General features: G+C 41.2%; 1 protein-coding gene and 1 long non-coding RNA gene across 3 annotated transcripts in view; one reads left to right on the top strand and one right to left on the bottom strand.

Annotated features, from left to right (window-relative positions):
* The window catches only part of GRM8 (glutamate receptor, metabotropic 8), an 830,459-nt gene that overhangs the window by 792,738 nt on the left and 17,788 nt on the right, over positions 1-19,933 (bottom strand). The gene's annotated exons all lie outside the window — the stretch shown is intronic.
* On the top strand, positions 463-15,126 carry LOC105518675. The gene is made up of 3 exons (XR_001002866.1): positions 463-589; positions 4,757-4,998; positions 13,589-15,126. It is a non-coding gene; the product is annotated as an uncharacterized LOC105518675 (long non-coding RNA).

The raw sequence follows: 19,933 nt of genomic DNA on the forward strand, positions 1-19,933 counted from the left end.
AGAACAGCATGGGGAAAATCTGCCCCCATGATCCAATCACCTCCTACCAGGTCCCTCCCCTGACAGGTGGGGGATTACAATTGGAGATGAGATTTGGGCAGGGACACAGAGCCAAAGCACATCAAATGTTAAAACCTTTTTTTTTTTTTTTTCCTTTTTGAGTTGTCAGTTTTGAACATAATTTTATTTCCAAAATTTCATTTTGTTTCCTTTTCAGATTCTGCCTAGTCATTTTTAATAGCTTTTTGCTCATGTTTTCAAATCCATCTTTTATTTCTAGAAATATTTTAAGGACATTTCATTTGTATTCTGACTGATAATTCTTAAATTCAAGTTCTTGGGAAGTCTAATTCTACTGTTTGTTGTTTCCACTGATGGCCTGTTTACCCTGTGTAACTGGAAACTTTTCACTGGGAAGTCATACGTGGTTGATTTTAATCTGTGAGAATTCTAAAGAGCCCCAGCTGTGGGAGCATTCCTACAAAGCGGATTCTCTTCCGATTGTGCTGGAATCCTGAGTCTCTCTCAAACTGGAATTATCTTAACAATTCTTTTGTTTCCGTTTTCCTGGAAAGCATATGTGGATAATGTGAGTTTAAGTCCTAAACCTTCATGAGTTCAGAATTCTCAGGAGAGACATTTCCCCATCCCCAGCCAAGGCCAGAACAATTTCTCACAGCAATTTTTCTTTGCCAAATGGATTTTTCTAGTCCATCTTTTCACTGAGGGTGTAGATGTTCAAGATTCCTGGCTTTTGCAGACTCTTAATCAGTTCCATTGACCTTGTAGTGCCCAAGTCCTCACCTTCCATTCCACAGTGCACCCCTATTCATCCCTGTTGTATGGCAATTAAAACCAAAGCTTTCAGTTTGTCTGCACACACCCCCAAGGCAGCCCATATCTTAGATCCTCACTCACCACCCTGGTGTCAGCTCTCTCTCCATTTTTGCCTCTGTAGAGATTTACATTCAATTTTTATGAGCTTAGCTACATATTTAAAAAGTTGTTTTTTATATTACATTCAGCATTTCTCAGTGTGTGTAATTGGGAGAGTTTCTCCAAATATCCATTCTTCATAACACTAGAAGCAAAAGTTCAACAGGCCTTCTCTACCTGATGCTTAACAGGTAGTGAGGCAGTCATTTCAGGGGCTTTGAAGAGGTCCTACTCTGTTACCTTCCAGCTTAATTACAACTGAATTTTCTAGAACTAAAACAAATGTTTAACGTGAGCAGAGGTGAGGTGAGGTGTCAACCAATCAATTTTCACAATATGCTACCACTTACCATTCAGTGGACTTGCTAAAAAGTCACCCAGCAGAGAAAGCCTTGCCACTTTTTTATGCCAAAGGATCAAATAATGCAGAAACCATTCATACAATAAATATTCACCAAGAATCTGCTCTTTGCAAGGTACAAAGTGCTAGGCAAACAAAAGTGATTAAAACATGAACTTGGCCCTCAAAGGGTTTAGCTAGGATGCCTAAAAATTTTCTTGCCTTAAGTGCAAATTGATCAATAAGTAGAGGTTTCCTGGAGCATTGTATTAAGAATCTGAGGCTGGGCGTGGTGGCTCACGCCTGTAATCTCAGCACTTTGGGAGGCCCAGAGGGGCGGATCACGAGGTCAGGAGATTGAGACCATTCCGGCCAGTATGGTGAAACCCCATCTCTACAAAAACTACAAAAAATTAGCTGGGCATGGTGGCATGCACCTGTAATCCCAGCTACTCAGGAGGCTGAGGCAGGAGAATTTCCTGAACCAGGAGGCAGAGGTTGCAGCGAGCGAAGATTGCACCATTGCACTCTAGCCTGGGCAACAGGGCAAGACTCCGTCTCAAGGAAAAAAAAAAAAATCTGAGGACAAGCCTAGACTCAGTAATTAAAAGTGAGTGATCTGTTAAAATACAAACCACACTATGCCATTTCCCTGTTGAAGCACCTCTAACAGCTTCCCATTACTCCTAGGTTGTAATCCTCCTAGATGTGGCCCTGCCCATCTCCTAGTCTTCCTCTTGTTCACTCCATTCCAACCATACTAGCTTCCTTCTGCTCTTCAAAGGTGCCTAGTTCAATCTCACTTGAACTCTTTTGCATATATTCCTCCTCCCACCTAGAATATTCTTAGTTCTTTACATGGGTCCCACATCTCATCGTCTGAGTCTCAGCTTAAATGAGATACACTTTGAGAGGGCACTTCCCTAGAGATCCCGTAAAAAGGATCTCTCCCACCATATCATTTATCTGTCACATCACACCCTTTTTAAATTTTCTTCATCGTCCATATCAGTATCTTGAATTATCAAGTTATTTGTATATTTTCTCATTTATTCTTTACTTTTCTCTATATTCTCTAAATGTACCTGGCATATGTAGTGGGTACTCTGTGGTATACATATGGATGAATATAAATAAATGGATAAATGGTCAATGATGTCTGCAAGCATGCAAAATAGGAGAGTGGCTCTACTTGTACCACCTAAGTGCATCAGAGGAAAGGTGACAGTAGCAAAAAATGTCAACTAAGTGCAAAAACTGCCATTAGGTTCAGGAGTGACCAAAGGGGGCATAATGAACTCTGTTGGGAGCAAGTGTAGGACACAGGCAGGGAAACTGTCCCTGAAAAGGCAGCTTATCAAAGGCCCTAAAGAAAAGCTGGAAGTTACTGGCAAGCATGGTGCAGAAAAGCATCCAGACAGAAAAAGCACACGCAGCAACAAGCAGGTGTGAGATTCCTCCTTACTTCATGCTGTCACCCCAAATTCAGGGAATACAGAACTTCCCAAAGGGTTCGTTTTGGTCCCTTGTCGAGATGGCCAGGTGGCCAAATATCGAAGTCCTGTTTCAGACTTTCCCATCATCTAATCAAATGGTTTCTAAGAGTTGTTCTACCCCCTGAGGACCCCCATCTTCAGCAGCTGTAAAACCAAGATGTGGCTCGTGGGTCTCTCAAATCCCTTCTGTCTCTGCAGGTCTGTTAGATACTCCTGTGTTTGCTCCAGCACACATTCTGAATTGGCCAGTACTGGAACTGTAAAATGTATTGACTCCTTTTAGTGATTTCTTTTGTGCTGGTTTTTGTTTTTTAATGATTAAGAGATAGTCTACAGAATATCTGTGTTCCACTCTGTCACTCAGTTATAGCTAAACAAATCAACTGTAAAATTAAGCTCTGAATTTTGGTTAAGTCCAAAGCCTTGCACATGCCACCTCTGGCCAGTCTGAAGTCCATCGCTCCATATCACTGAAAGCCCTTCTTTAGAATGCAGGTGACTGGGTCCAACCATTTACCATCCAACCCCCCACAGCCACTGCATTAGCATCCCTCATGAATGGGGCCCAGAAATCTACGTTGTCAACATTGGTAATGCCCAGTTAATTCCTTCTTATTCACCCTCAAGGAGAGAATCACTACCTCTTAGCTTCACTGTGTTCCAGGATAAAAACAAAACAATAACCAAAACACTAACAGTGGCCAGCATGCATTGAGTGCTTCTTATGTGTGGTGATTTGTCCCAGGCTTCTGACTCCCTTTCTTGCCCCAACGGTGTTGAATTATTTGCCCAGGTTCACATAGCAACCAGCTGGGGAATCAGGATTTGAGCCCATGTTCTTTGGACTCCAGCATCCATGTAGCCAACAGCTAACTACACCACAGCAGGGTACAATGCTTAAGAGCTTCATTCAGCTCTAGCGTCAGACTTGATGAGTTCAAATCCCAGCTGCACCATTTACTAGCTGTGTGGCCTTGGGCAAGTTATTTTGCCTCCTTCAGCCTCAGTTTCCTCTATGTAAGGTGAGGATAATAAGCATTGCTATTTCATAGGGTGCTTGGTTGTGAAGGACAACTGAGGTGACTCCAGTAAAATGCTGAGAAGGGAAACTGGTACATAGTGAGCATCAGCCATGATGATCCAGCCTCCCTTTCTCCAGGCTTGGGCTCGCTGGGGCCTGGTAGTGGTCCCAAAGGAAATCTCTGCCAAGCATGAGCAGACAGAACTGAAGAAAATCCATCCCCTCTGCTGGAAAGCAACCCACAGCCCATGGTCTACTGACAGTGGGTCAGTAGTGTTGTCTTTGGAGATAAAGTATGGCACATTATTTGAACTTAAATGTTCAAAGGGCATCAACTCCTTTCTAGCACAGAACAGTTTCAGCCTTGCTGCTTCTTTTTCTTTCATGCCTCCTAATGGTTCTGTCTGTCATTATGAACCTTTCAGCTCTGCTTCCACAAAGCACAGAGGGATCCCATCCTTTAATCCTCAAAATAGTTTGTCTTTATAGTTTGGCAGGTAAGAGTTGGTTGCAGCAGTAACTCCTGAAACCTGCCTCTCATTATGCCAAGAACTGCAATGTGTTTGCCACATCAAAGCATGAGTGATAACAAATGCTTTCCGATGGTGAGAACTGCTCTTTATGGTCTGCTTTCCAAGTGCCCTCTTGACACAGAAGAACTTTTTTTTACTAACATCAATCATCATTAGTAGCAAATGGTGATATCTGCATCTGTCCAGGTGACATCTCAGCCAAGGAAGGAAGCCACATCCTGAGAATGTCAGCTGTTACCTCAAGACTGAAATACAGAAAGTTACCTCAAGACCGAAATACAGTAAAGAACTTTTATCTTTCATGACAGAAATTATTCCATAAGTCCTATTTTTACTAAATCTTCTGAGGTACTTAAAATTATTATTTTTTTATTGTAAATAAAACTAGTTTTAGAGTCATGTATATTTTATTCTTTTATTTTTGAGACAGGGTCTTGCTCTGTCACCCAGGCTGGAGTACAGTGGCATGATCCTAGCTCACTGTAGCCTTGAAATCCTGTTCCAGTGGTCCTCCCACCTCAACCTCCTGATCAACTGAACTACAGGAATGCACCACCAAACCCAGCTAATTTTTTATTATTTTTTTGTAGAGGTGGGGGTCTCACAGTTTGCCCAGACTGCTCTCAAACTCCTGGCCTCAAGTGATGTTCCTGCCTAGGCCTAAAATTTTAAGTAAGTCCCTATTTATGACCACAGATATTTTGAGAGTCCATTGCCACACTAGCCTTATGCAAATTCAGTGATGCAGCCATGAACCACTATACCCATCCCAGAAGCTCCACCCAGGGGAGACAAGGCATCTGAGGGGCACAAGCCTGAGCAGACCACCATGGATCCACTGACCTGGGAGCAAACAGACTCCTCCACCCACTCAGCAATACCTGAACTTGGCAGGACCCAGCAAACAAACACCTCACTCCTTGGTAAGACTTTCCTTTTGCTTCACCAAAGTGGAACCTTCCCTCTGCCCCAATATACTGAATCGATACCACTATTTCAGCAAGAGAAACTGAGCAAAACATTGACCACTTGTGTTAGAGAACAATGAAATATTCTCATCAGAAACCCTATCCTAGAGAAGGAAACTGTCTGCAGTAGAGCAAGGAGCTCCACTATCTTTGGAGAGCTCCAGGACTGACATTGCCACGGTCTTCCCAACTTTACCTTCTCTCACTAGTCCCTAGAGCTATCCAGTTCCTGCACATGGACATATATGAAAATACAAAAACATATGCCTCCTCCACTGACCAAGGCAAAAGCTGCAGTAATAGTAAAAGAACTATCAAGTCAAGGAATTATCTTAAAATGTTACTAATAACATTAACAAATTACAAAAAAAAAAGGATCTTTAATAAGCCTTCCATCTAATGAAGGATAGGATGAAAATCAAGAAAAAATGTTGACAGAATACAAAAAGCTGAAGTTCAGACACTGAACACATTCTTTTAATGTTTTACTTATTTATTTATTTATTTATTTAGAGACAGGGTCTCACTCTGTTGCCCAAGCTGGAGTGCAGTGGCACAATCATGGTTCACTATAGCCTCTACCTCCCAGGCCCAAATGATCCTCCCATCTCAGTCTCCCAAGTAGCTGGGACTATAAGTGCATGCCACCACACCCAGTTAACTTAAAAAAAAAAAAAAAAAAGTAGAAACAATGTCTCAATATGTTTCCCAGGCTGGTCTCAAACTCCTGGGCTCAAGTACTCCCCGTACCTTGGCCTCCCAAATAGCTGAGATTACAGTTGTCAGCCACTGTGCCCAGCCGCTGAACATATTTAGCCAAACTTCTCACCAGAGTAAATCCCATTGTAACCACTTAGGCAAGCTTGGCTCCTCCCAGAATCTGCTTTCTAGGCTCAGTCCTTCACGTGGTCTTCCTTACTGTCCCCTTGGTCACCAAGCCATGTAGCCCTTCCACCATTTGCCCATGAAGGTATAATTCTGGTCCCTAGCCCCCAAGGTAAGGAAGCCTCTTCACTTCCAGGTCCCCAACGGCACCTGCCTGGGCCACTAGCCATGTGGCAGTAACTTCATACTTCCCTCCTTTGCTATTCTTGAAGGTTTCTGTGGTCCAACTATAGGCCAAGAAGCCCTGGTCTTACTAAACCAAGTGTTCTCAATCAACTCACCTGAGTCAAACAGCCCTTAAAAGTCTACCTATGCCAATCCTGTCATTTACATGTAAGGCAGAAAGGCTGAACGACTTGCTCAAGGTCATAAAGAAAATTAAGGAGTACAAGCCAACCCTCCTGTTACCAGGCCAGTGGTTTTCACATGGTACCACTGATGAAGCCTGGGGCTGTAGACCCCTTTGAGCCCTGCCCAGGATTCCTTTTCCACCTGTCACCAGTGCTACTGCTAACCTCAGACCTCTAACCTTCTTCAGAGAACCACTCTTGGGTGATGGAGCCACCTTGCCCAAGTGTGCCTGGGAATTATTACTTAGGACCAGGATGTCTGTAGCTCAAGACTGGTTGATGCAAGGATACAAAATTCCTACTTTCTTGCCTCAAGGCAGAACACATCCTGCTGTGATTGATGCTTCAGAGCATCCACAGGATCAGGCTCAGGATGGACCTCACCTGAAAGTGCATCCTTTCTCCTGAGAATGCTTGTTAATAACTCATTTTGCTAAGATTCTCCTATATTCAGCTCTGCTTCTAGGGAATGTAACCTGACACTGGGGTTTTCTATGAGCATTCCAAGCAAGTATACTGGTCCAGGCCCCACAGTGCTCAAATGGCCTGCATGACGATCTTTATCCACAGCCCATCAACATGCAATCCAGTTCCTCGGTCAGGAATACCCCCCTTGTCCCTTCCAGCCTAGAAGTCCACTCTTCCTCCTGGGAGAAGCACCAAGTCCTTCTCTCCTGCCCTCTCTACTCTCACCTGACTTGTAGTTAGGAGCTGAAAGAAACTCTGAAATCAGTGAATCATTATCGGCAGCATTCCCTAAAATATTTAGTCTTCAGTGCTCCTTAGGAAGCAGAGAAATGTCCCCCAGTGTCCCTTAATTTGCTTCTTACATGGTGAAATCTTTTAAACGAGAATGAGGGTTTTCATTACAGCATTAACATCACCAACATGCAGTGGCTCATGCCTGTAATCCCAACACTTTGGGAGGCCAAGGCAGGTGGATCACTTGAGGCCAGGAGTTCAAGACCAGCCTGGCGAACATGGCAAAATCCCATCTTTGCAAAAAATATACAAAAAGTAGCTGGGCATGGTGGCACATACCTATGGTCCCAATTATTCAGGAGGCTGAGGCATGAGAATCCCCTGGACCCAGGAGGTGGAGACTGCAGTGAGCTGAGATCACGTTACTGCACTCCAGCCTGGGTGACAGGGTAAGACCCTGTCTCAAAACACAAATCACCAACAAGCCACCCATTGCTTTTGAAAATACTCTACCCTACTTTCTCAGATGAATCATTGTTCTTGCTACTTGTTCTAACTGATATTCTTATCTGGATACAAAATTTGGGATAAAAAGGCTTGTCACTCTGGAGGAATTATTTAACTATGACTTGTTTACATAAAACAGCATCCTAGAAAATGAGTTTGCACTGGTTTCTTTCACAGTAGAGATCAGATTATGGACAAAATATCTGGAGAACTTATAACCTGCTTTGTAACAATAACGGTTATTCATGTATAGTGCCTGATACGTTCCAGGCACCAGAAATATGTCTATTCTAATCCTCACAACAGGTAGGGACAATATTGGTCAGAGAAATTAAATAACTTGATCAAGGTTAAGTAACAAATAATCTGGTAGAAACAGGATTTGAACCCAGATCTGTCTACCCACAAAGCAAGTGACTAGGCTACTTCACTGCCTATACCTCCTGTTCTCCAGTGCTTGAGACTGGTTCTACCCTGCAGCAGTTCCTGTTCCAAGTTAAGCTTCGTACAAGAATTGCCGGATGTTCTCGAAAGCACACCCTGTTCTCTGACCTTGAGAGTGGAACAAGAACAGCATCTGGTGTAGACAAACGTAAGGATCAAGAGGGGCTTTGACAGGAAGGCAGAGTGAACGTTCTCTTCCCTGTTTCTCCCATAGGTCTAGCTAAAAACTGAGCATTAGATCTAAAACAAGAGTAAGAAGACATTGAAAGGTGGGGAGCTGCCAAACAGGTTAAGGACTTCAGGACCCAGGGAATGACATGACAACAAGTTCCTGAATTTTGTTTTTCCCTCATGTATTTCCTCATCTATACTTGAAAAGCCAGCAACCTGGAAACACCAATACACACAGAGCAAAAAAAAAAAATAAGCAAAAAACCTCCTCTCTTTGTCCAAAGAACCAGGAAACGGGCAGCCTATCTCCTTTTAGACTGAAGAAAAAAAATGGAAACTTTTAGATAATAACCACTCTACTCCAAACACACACACACAAAACCTGTGGACCAACTCACACAAGCAAAGACCGGGTGGGGAACCTAGACAGTAGTGAGGAGCCCCAACACCCCCACCAGGATAGTTTCTGAGAGACTGAGTGTGGAGGCTGGACTTTCATCTCTGCTGGGTGGCAACTTGGCTGCAAAGGTGTCAGAAGAGGCTGGTAGAGAATCAGGTCTTACCCGCCACCACTCAGCAGTAATGAAGCCATTCCAACAGTGGGAGTGGAGGTCACATGGAGAACCGTAACAGGACCCCTCCTCCTGGCAGCCAGATGGATATTGGTTTCAAAGAGCAACTGCAAATGTTCTTGAAACAAAAAACTACAAAGAACTAGCAAAGTAATGAGAAGTATCAGCAAAGAAACAGAACATAGAAGAACCAAGTAGAAACTCTGGAACAAAATATATTATAAATGAAATGTAAAAAAAAAAAAAAAAAAAAAAAAAAAAAAAAAACCTCAGTGGATGGGTTCAACAGCAGAATAAAGATAAAGAGAACAGAGGCCAAAAAAATCTGTGAACTTATAGATAAAACAGTTACCCATAAACAATCAAAATAAATTAGACTGGGGAAAAAAATGAACTAAGCCTCAGAGAGGTGTTGAAATACAAAAAGATGTTAAAGGTAGGTCATCTGACTCCCAGAGGGACAGGAAAAAGAGGGTGGGGCTAGAAAAGTATTTGAAGAAATAATGGCTAAAATCTTTTCAAAGGTGGCAAAAGACAGCATCAAGAATCTGAGCACCAAACAGGATAAACCCAAAGAAATCCACACCAAGATGCATCACAGTCACACAAAAAGACAAAGGAAAAAGCCTTGACAGTAGCCAGAGAGAAATGATGCATGAAGCCATAGGGGAAGAACAATTTGAATGAAAGAAGATTTCGCAGGAGAAACCAAGGAGGTCAGTAGGAAGCAGTGCAACATTTTTTAAGTGCTGAAAGAAAGGAACTATCAATCCAAAATTCTATATCCAGAGAAAATATTCTTCAGGGACGACATTCTCAGATGAAGTAAAACGAAGAGGATTTGTCACTAGCAGACCTGCCCTAAAATAATGACTAAAGGAAGTTCTCAAAACAAAAAGGAAAAGATAAAAGAAGAAATGTCTTGGAACATTAGGAAGGAAGAAAAAAACATGGCAAAAATATAGATAAATACAATCAAGTTTGCTTCTCCTGTTGAGTTTTCTAGATTCAGTTGATGATAAAATCATAACACTATCTAATGTGGTTCTCAAGGTATGCAAAAGAAATATCCAAGACAATTATATAATTGTAAGGGTAAAGGGAGATAATTTTTTCTTTTGCAGAAACAAGGTCTTGCCATGTTGCCTAGGCTGGTCTGAACTCCTGAACTCAAGCAACCTGCCCGCCTCAGTCTCCTAAAGTGCTGGGATTACAGGTGTGAGCCCCTGTGCCTGGCCCATGTCTAGGTTTCTATACTTCACTGGATCTAATAAAATGACAATAATAGTAGGCAACGATAAATCATGTATGTCTACATGTTTAAAAAGCTATGTCAAAAGATATACTCTAAAGCAATATAGATAAATCAAAATTGGATTCTATAACATGTTCAAAGAACCCACAGAACAGCAGGAAAAGGTTCAAGGAGAAACTGAAGAGGAGGAATGAAGGCACCTGACCCTCTTCTGCCAGGGTCACTTTAAAACTAGACCCTTTTCACAAGGCGGGGAGCACAGTCATTTCTGCTGTTCTGGGGGTACCTCTCGGGTGGGACAGGGATGAACCCACCCGTCTTTTCCACAGAGCTTTGTCTTGCATTGGTGAATGTGTGCATGGAAGGCTCTTCTCAAAGCCCTCAGGCTGACCTGCCAGCACACCCAAAGGGGCTCCTTATCAAGGCGCAGGGTCTCAGCTCACCTTCAGCATGGCGGAGGTCCCTCCTGGGGGAGAACGGTACATTTGCATTCTGTTTACAAAAAGCCAAAAGCTACGCTTTGTGGGCAACCTATCCGCTGAAGAAAAAAAAAAAAAAAGGAACTAAGGTGGCTTTGAGAATGATCTGATGCAGCTAGGGCAGGCGGAAGAAAGAAACGCAACAATTTGGAGCAGTGCCCCAAACACTTAAATGAGCTGGGTACAAATCAGTCGGCCTTGGTAAACTCTACCTATAGCGTATAAGGATAAAAAGACAAAAAGACCTATTTTAAAATAGACATTTTCTGACTTAGAAATACTAAGATAAAACAGACACTAAGTTCCAGAGTAGTTAAACCTCCCTTTAATTTTATTAGGGATAGGAGTCCTGCATCTTTCCAGGGAAGAAGGTAGCCCCACAGTCTTGTAGTAAACCGCGTGCTGTTCTGTGTTTCTGGCCCCTTAACTTTGTATCTCCTAGAAGAATGTTTCTAAAAACTTTCCATTACAGTTGCTTATAATGTTTATACTTTAAATATCTATCTACATATAGATATATATCTGGGAAGGTATTTGTATATGTCATTCATTATTCCAAATGTAAGGGTATTTGTACATTACATGTCATTCATTATTTCACATGTAATTTTAATCAGATCAACATAAAAGCATCTTAATATAATCAGTAATGGCACTGGTAACTTTAAATATTAAAATCTACAATAGGGAAAAAGGAGCTTTGATTCATTGTCTCTTTTCAAATTAGCACAATCAACTTGGCACGTACCTCCAATCTTTCTGTCCAACCTCTCATGTTCTTTCTGCCTTTTCCCTTGCTTCTCACTCCCCCAACTCATGATATAACAAAGAGAAGGCTGTAGAGGGCAGAGTCAGGGTTGACAAAAAACAAATTCCAATCATTCCTTCTTCCACGTATTCAGAAACCTATAGCCTTTTATGAAAACAGTTCTATTTTTTCCCAGGATATCTACTTTTTATGTTTGCCCTGTCTTGAGCCAACTCTAATAGTTTTTCTGTTGAGTTCTGATCTGTACCTGAGATTCTTAAGAGGTATATTTGCAGACAATACCATGAAGATTTCCCAGAATTTTTGGAAACAATCTTCCTTACACCAAAAAGTAAATTGCCCAAGGAAGACTCTCCTCCCACCTAGGACTTCCTAAGAGCAGAACTGGCACTTGTGAAAACTCAGGAAAGTTGCAAAAAATTTGGAAATGGGGTTCCACGGTTTCAATATAATGTTAAATTTGAAAATTAATGCTTCAAGTTAATTGGCTCTTTCTGCCTTGAGCTGATTAGTGAACACTAGAATTCATGCTACAGCTCCCAAGCCATTTGTCTGCAATGCAGGGCTCATGTTCCAAATTCTGCTTATTGCAGTAAAAGATAGTATGCTCACATCATTTCGTGGCCATGGTGCTACAGTGTTTCTACCGGCTTGCAGGCTTCTTACAGGTAGGCTGATGTTTATTGTGTTAGTAACATAATGCTGCAACTTTCCACTGGTACACAAAGCTAGTGGTTTTCTAAAGCAGTCCTGGAATTCATTACCATGAAAACAAAAGGTATAAAAAGCTGTTTTTATCTAATAGGAAAACCTAGAGGAACTCTAAAAAGATCAAAAGTGTTTTCAAAGTAAAGGTAGAGTCAAATACCTTATAGTTTAGGCTAAAGGAGCCTTGGAAAGGAATCTCAAGTCAGGTTAACAGAGGAAGGAGGCGGGCTGTATAGTGATGGGAGAAAGCTCAGCAGCACCACTGGGAGGCTCTGAGGCTGGGACAGGGACAGGGTCGGGCTGCTGATCAAGTCTACCCCCAAAACAGTGGCTGAAAGAACCCAACACTCTCACTCTGCCAAGGTACAGGAGACATGGTTTGAACTCGTCTCTCCCCACAGAGGTGAAAATGAGTAGTTTGTTTTTCTGACATTAATAATATCACATACACTCTGGTCCTAATACATCCATCCAACCATTCTAGACTGTAGATTCTAGACATGGAAACGAGAAGTAAATGAAAGAAACTTAATTCGAATATGTTCATTTTATCAACTCATCATTTGATCTAGAGCTTGATCCCATGTGTTCAGGAAATGCTGTCACAGGTCCTATTTTAGTTTGGGAAAGGAGTAAGTATAAACCACAAGTATTTATTTTGGCGTTTACAGTGTTTTCCTAACATCCAAATAATTTCACCACATCCTGCCATCAGATTCAAAATAGAATTTTGGATATACTCTTTCTTCCATGGAAAACTTCCTGATTCATAAACTGCTCTGACCATCTGTAATAATACAAACTCTTATCCAGTATCCTCCTCAGAAAACATCTGGAACAATAGGAAGCTCCATCAATGCTGCTAAAGGAATACAATGTTTCTGGAAGCCATGTGATCATTCTGGCAGCAGGGAAGATACATGGGGTCATGGGCAGTCAGACCCCATCCCTGTACTGAGGCCACTGCCCACCATGGATGTGCTGGCCAGCCCATCTGCCATTCCAGCCAGTGATATACTGAGAGTATGAGGCTTACAGAGCTGAAGTCCTCTGCATTAAAAGGCTTAATTTTCCTGCTCAAAGGCAGTCTTTTAGAATGGCAAGGAAAAATTATTTTAACTTAGAATGGGGTTAAACTAACAGCAGGACTGTGTTTAGAGAAAGGAAACCATACAGAAATAATTTGAAAATATATCATCTAAAAGGCAGTAAAAAGCAATGGTTGAAAGCATGAACTTTTGAGTCCATCAGACACACAGGTTTGAATATCACATGGCCACTTACTTTCCAGGTAACCTCAGATAAGCCTCAGTTCCTCCTCTGAAAACCATACCTATCTGACAGAATTGTGGTAAGGATCCAATAAGATCAGGCATGTTACGTGTTTAGCATAGTGCCTGGCATATGGGAAGCTGTCAATAAACATTACCTCTTGCACTGTTTCTGTTATAGGGAGCAGGTGATGTTTAGCCTGGAGAACTGAAGGCTCAGGAAGAACAGGGTCTTTAAACACCTGAAGGACTGTCTCGTGAAAAAGACATGCACAAGACAGGAGAATTGAGCAGAGAGATGTTTAAATCAAATCGAAGAACAAAGACAGCATTGAATCACCACCTATCAAGGGTCTTACTTCAACAGATTTTGGTTTGGAAGAGAGGCATAACAGAAAACCTCAAAAATCTCTTCCAATTCTAAGGTTTCATAATTCCAAGCATTTGAAGAATGAGGAAAAATAATCACTTTAAAAAAAAAAAACTATTTCGTGCCAAGCTTCCTGAAACATCTTTAAAATGTCCAAATATCCATGAATCATACGGTATTATCCATTTTATTTGAAAACCATGGAACTCTACTACCAAACTTCATTCTAAGTTGTTTAAGACAAAGTACAATGCAAAACTGTCTACTTTTCTTTCAAAAAACCATTTTCTAGATGGGCATAGATTCTCTGGGGGAATTCTTATCATGCAGATATTTTACATCAAAATCTAAACTTGTACCACTTAACTGCAATGAATTATTAATGCTATTAAACATAACATCTTTTAAAAATAAGGTGTTAAATATTTATTCATCAATCCTGTACCATTACAATATTTTAGATCAGTGATTTAATATCTGAAAAAAATTATCACATACTATGCATAACACTGATCAGTAGAGGCTGAAATTTTACTGTTAACTTCAATCCAAAAATACATTTTTTAATTTTAGTTCTCCATAATTCAGAGAAATAGTTAAGGGTAAATATAAGTCTTAATCAAAATCCCTATTCTCCCAGCATGTGCTAAACCTACCCTGCTTCACATGCAGACCCTTGGCCCCAAACAATCCCAAGAGGATGTTGGCTCAGAGCAGCAAGGAGCCGACAGATGGGGCATTCAGTAAAGGAGTGGTGCCGGGTTTTTTCATTTTTGTTAGAGACGAAAGCTGTGGGAAAAATATTCTCCACTTAATCTATTTTATTTTCAGCAAGGTTTTACCTGTAAATATTAATTTATATACCAGCAAAACTCACTAGATGCTTGAGCTACATGAATATAAATGAAATAAAGCTATCCAAACTAAAAAATGAAATTTCCTGTATCTTCCTTTCTCAGGCAGAGGAAAAATATCCAAGAATTTAAAATTTTATACCAGTGGTTTCAAAGACAACAAAAGATCTCATATTGAGCTCTCATTTAAATAGGTGGGGTTACCAGGGTAGAAATTACAAGTTAAAGTGCTGCAGCATAAAGAAGAAAAATAATCATTTATGCCATTTTCAATACAAAACCTATTTCCAAATCATCAAAACTCTTTACACTTGGAATATTGTCAAATCTCCAATTTTTACCTTGCTGAGATCTATGACCACCTTTTGAAACAGAGACAGTGTAGGTATGATTACTCCCTGTGGTTAGGAAAATGGAAAAGAACCATTAGTCCCTCAAGAATGGTGGCTTTTCTTATTGGAATGAAGCAAACAAAATCAATTCATTGGTAATGCATTTAATTTCTCTCTCAGCAATTAATTGTGTATCTACATTGAATAACAGTGTAAACAGTCAAGATATGCATGTGGCAAATGAAAAATAAAGCAAAATGTTTTGTCTTAAGTTACATGGATTCCCAGAGTGCAAAGGATGGGGAAAGGGTCAGGGGAGGGATTCTCCTAGGTTTGAAAACACTTTCCTTAAATTCAACAGCAATTCACCTGTTTAGCTGTTCTACAATGCTGATTAAGAGGGTACAGCATTATGCGCTCTGGGTGTTCTGTGCCCACTGGTTTGGGTTTCTGCTGGGACCTCCAGTTTTGACTCCAACCTTCCTCATTTTTAATCCTTCTAGAGACTCCTAAAATAATCATTTGAAGTTTTGTCATAGCAGAGAGATGCTGTGAGAGGGGGAAAGGTTTCCACGTACTTCCACCCCCACATAGCTGAACATGAGCTGGCATCAGGTAAAAGGTTCACAGGATTCCCAGTCTTGGAAGACTCCTCCTCCTCTCCCGGCCTCAGTTTGCATACTCCTACCCATTCCTCTAAGTCTAGCCCCATCCCACAGTACTGCATGAAGCCTTGTGCTATGGAATGAATGTATATCCCCCGCAAGAATTCATGTTGAAATCCTAACCCCTAATGTGATGGTATTTAAAGATAGCATCTTTAAGAGGTAATTAACTCATAAGCATGGAGCCCTTGTAAGTGCCCTTGTAAGAAGAGACAGGAGAGTGCTTTTCTTGTCTCTCTCAGCACCATGTGAGGATGCAACAAGGAGACAGCATCTGTAAACCAGGGAGAGGGACTTCACCAAGAACCCACCAAGCCAGTACCCTGATCTCAGAATTCCAGCTTCCAGAAATGTGAGGGGGAGAAAAGGGCTCTTGTTTAAGCCACCCAGTCTAAGATATTCTGTTGCAACAGCCTATAACAGAGTTGATTAAGACACCTTGGCTGCTAACTGCAGCTTCCTTGGATGAAATCAGCCTCTCCTTTAAACCCCAGGACCACACTGTAGCCCTTTTTACACAGTTTTATATTACTCGTGGTTATTTTACAGGATTTTGGTCATTTACCCTCAACTAAAGTATAAGCAACATTGATGGCTTAGGGTCTTCTTTTCTTTCATATTATCCACTACAACGTCAAACGCGCTGCATATACCTGTTGGATGCTGCATAGACCTGTTGGTGGGTTGATTGAATATTACCTGCTTACCTGTATTACTAAGTTACAGAAGGAGAACACGTGGGTTAAATGCTAGCGTCTCTTACACTATTCTACTTCTCTTGATGGGGAAAAAAAAAAAAAGATTTAGCACTTACTGGGTTTAGAAGCTATACCAGGCACTGTTCAGCACTGTCTCACAATGCTAGGATAGAACTTGACCATATTAACTCTGCATTGATTTCTTTCCCTGTGAAGTCCTTTTACATTTGAGTAAATTATCCATATTTGATTAAAATGAGAATTTAATAAGGCATAATTGATATGTTTGACTGAATTAGTCACATTTTAAACAAGTGGCACAAGATAGGTCACAGTGTGAATCAGAATACAATACATTTAGTTCCACTGTTTTTATGATTGTCCTAAAATGAATGTGACTTCTAGAACAAGTACTTCTGAAGCCTTTAGTGCTTTCATTTATGACATTTGTATCAGAGATGATAGGAATTAGTGTCATGTCAGCCATCTCTGGCAGAAAAAAAAATCTTCCCTCAACAAAAGTTAACAGTCTTCGTCCGAAGCAGGCCTGTGTTTCTGTCCTTACCACACATGGAAAAGAAAGGGAATTCCAACCCAAAGGACAGCATTGAGGGCTGCCACCCACGCCTGGGGTTATTCAGCAGCTCATGCTCAACCACAACTCCATCATGAACCCCACAGCCTACGTGAGCCAGAATTGGTGATTTTTTCTTTTTCTTTCTTTTTTTTTTTGTTTTGTTTGTTTTTTTTTTAACAATTGAATCCTAAGGGTATTTTTCTTTGGGCACTGAAACACAAAAACGTAGTGCAACTTTATTTAAAAAAATAGAAAACCAATGTTTCTCTGGGTTTTCTACTTTTTTAATAAAACAGACTTACCATCCAACACGTGGATTTGGAAGGATAGCAGTACACCACCTTCTTAGCTCACTTGGCTGGAACATAAGCTGATGAAGTCCCAGTCTTCAAGAAAACTAGATAGCCTTGCCCTATGCCGGAGCCAATCTAGACCTGCCATCAGTTCTGTTTCTTTTTTCGTGTGTGTGTGTGTGTGTGAGTGAGTAAGAGAGACAGACAGGGTCTCACTCTGTTTCCCAGGCTGGAGTGCAGTGGTATCATCATGGCTCACTGTAGCCTCAACCACCCAGGCCCAAGTAATCCTCCCACCTCAGCCTCCAGAGTAGCTGGAACTACAAGGGAATTTTTGTATTTTTTATAGATACAGGATCTTGTCATGTTGCTCAGGCTGGTCTCAGATGCCCAGGTTGGTCTTGAACTCCTAGGCTCAAGTAATCCATCCACCTCAGCTTCCCACAGTGCTGAGATTACAAGTGTGTGCAACCACACCTGGCCCATCAGTTCTGTTTCTTGACCAATTACACCTTTAATGCTAATCTGCCTTTGTTCACAAAATAGGGCAAGTCAGTATGAATGGCTGAGAAACTGGAGGAGAGGTACCACTCAAAATGAATATCCTCTTAATAGCAGACATAAATATCTTCCTCCTCATTATCATCATCATAACAAACATCGTGGTGCCTCCTACAGACCAGGGATTTTGCTTAGGACTCTGAAATGTATCTTACTTGTCTTCATTAAAAACCTTATGAAAAAAGCACTATTATTAACTGGGGTTTTTTGTTTGTTTTGTTTTTGAGACAATCTCGCTCTGTCACCCAGGCTGGAGTGCAGAGGGGGCGATCTCAGCTCACTGCAACCCCTGTCTCCCAAGTTCAAGTGATTCTCCTGCCTCAGCCTCCTGAGTAGCTGGGATTACAAGCACATGCCACCACGCCCGGCTAATTTTTGTATTTTCATTAGAGACAGGGTTTCATCACGTTTGTCAGGCTTGTCTTGAACTCCTGACCTGGTGATCCATCCGTCTTGGCCTCCCAAAGTGCTGGGATTACAGGTGTAAGCCATCGTGCCTGGCCTGGGTTGCTGTTTTTTTAACAGATAAGGAAGTTTAAGATTTGGAGAGATTAACTATCTTTCTTAAGGTAACACAGTTAACAAGCATTATGTCAAAATTTGAACTTGGGCAGTCTGACTACAGAGCCCAACCTATTTCATATAATTCATATTAATCTATTTTACTCAAGAGCATTAGCACCACTAAATACATTAAAATAATCTATAACTTGAACAGACATCTCCTGATAACAAACATAATAAGTCACAAATAGCTAAGAAATTTACATGAGTATGGCATGGTATTTGTTCTAAAAGTAACATGAGTTCAAACACTCTGAGGTGAGATGATAAATCACTCCAAAAACTAATAAATAGAATTGCCACCACATAAAGAAATAGTACAAGCACTAGTCGAAGCTAGAGGTCACTCTCAATCCATGTGAGAGGAAGCAAGAGTAAGACGCTAGAGCAAGAATAAGTCACCATCCACAAGTCCCAAGGGAGCTCAGTGGCACTGCAGGGGATACAGAGACAGATCCATGATGTCCCTGAAACTGGGACTGTATTATACACCAAGGAAACCAGTCTCCCTAATCCCAGAGGGAGCCCTGAAGAGTCTTAGAGGGAGACTAATGGCCAACATTGAGAACACATGTTTATTAGCTTGCTGAGCCTAATGAAGTAATACAGCAGAGACTGGCCTCATTCTAGAAACAGATAAAAGTGGCTGTGCACAATGCTATGCATAGACCGCTACACCTTGCCAGCGTGGTGTTCCTTATGTATTCAAGATACATAAAGATTAGATGTATAGATGCAGGTTGTGAGGACAGTGTTTGGGGATAGAAAAAGTCCCCAGTTACAGCTAAAAGAGATATCTCTTTTGCCAGAAAGTGTGTTATATCAATTAAATGGGTAAATAAGCCCCTTCCCCACTTTGAGGAAACAAGGGCCTCTTGTGACCCTCTATTGATTAAGACTGCTGTGGAATGTTATTTGCAATCGCATTGCATAATGGAAATCAGGAGGTAGCTGTCATGGTTTCTTCTGAAGACAAATTGCTGGTAGCTGAGACATATCATAGCCTCCTTCACCTTTTACTGTTCTCAATTCCCAATTAATGTGTATCTTACAATCTAAGTTTCTTAAATCAGTCTGCTCTACTGTCTCAAGTAGTAAAAATGCGTAAAATGGTAATCTGCCTGACCCTACTGTAAGAAATAGTGTTTAAGTGACCGTTGCACTGATCATTATTCTGAGCTATGCATTACTTAATAAGGAACACAACTTCCAAAAATGCACACAATTAAAGATAAAGCCACACAACACCTGCTGTGATTATGACCAATATGAACAGAAATCCAACCAGGTGTGTGTCAAAAGCTGCTGTCAGACAGAACATTGTTAAATCTCATTTTTGTTTTGCACACTTTGACTTGCTAAGTCAGCCAGCAAGCAATTTGTATGGAGCAGTGCTTCTCAAAGTGTGATATGCAAAAGAGCAGCATCAGCATCACCTGGGAACCATTAGCAGTGGCAATTCTCAGCCCCCACACTGGGCCTCCCCGGACCCACTGAATCAGAAACTCTGCAAGTGGGCTCAGGAATGCATGTTTCAACAAGCATTCTGGGTGATTTCTCACATGCTACAGTGTGATAACCATTGGACTGGGCACAGGACAGAATTCAGATT

The sequence above is a fragment of the Colobus angolensis genome, unplaced genomic scaffold (assembly GCF_000951035.1).
Source record: "Colobus angolensis palliatus isolate OR3802 unplaced genomic scaffold, Cang.pa_1.0 Scaffold326, whole genome shotgun sequence".
Lineage (NCBI taxonomy): Eukaryota > Metazoa > Chordata > Mammalia > Primates > Cercopithecidae > Colobus > Colobus angolensis.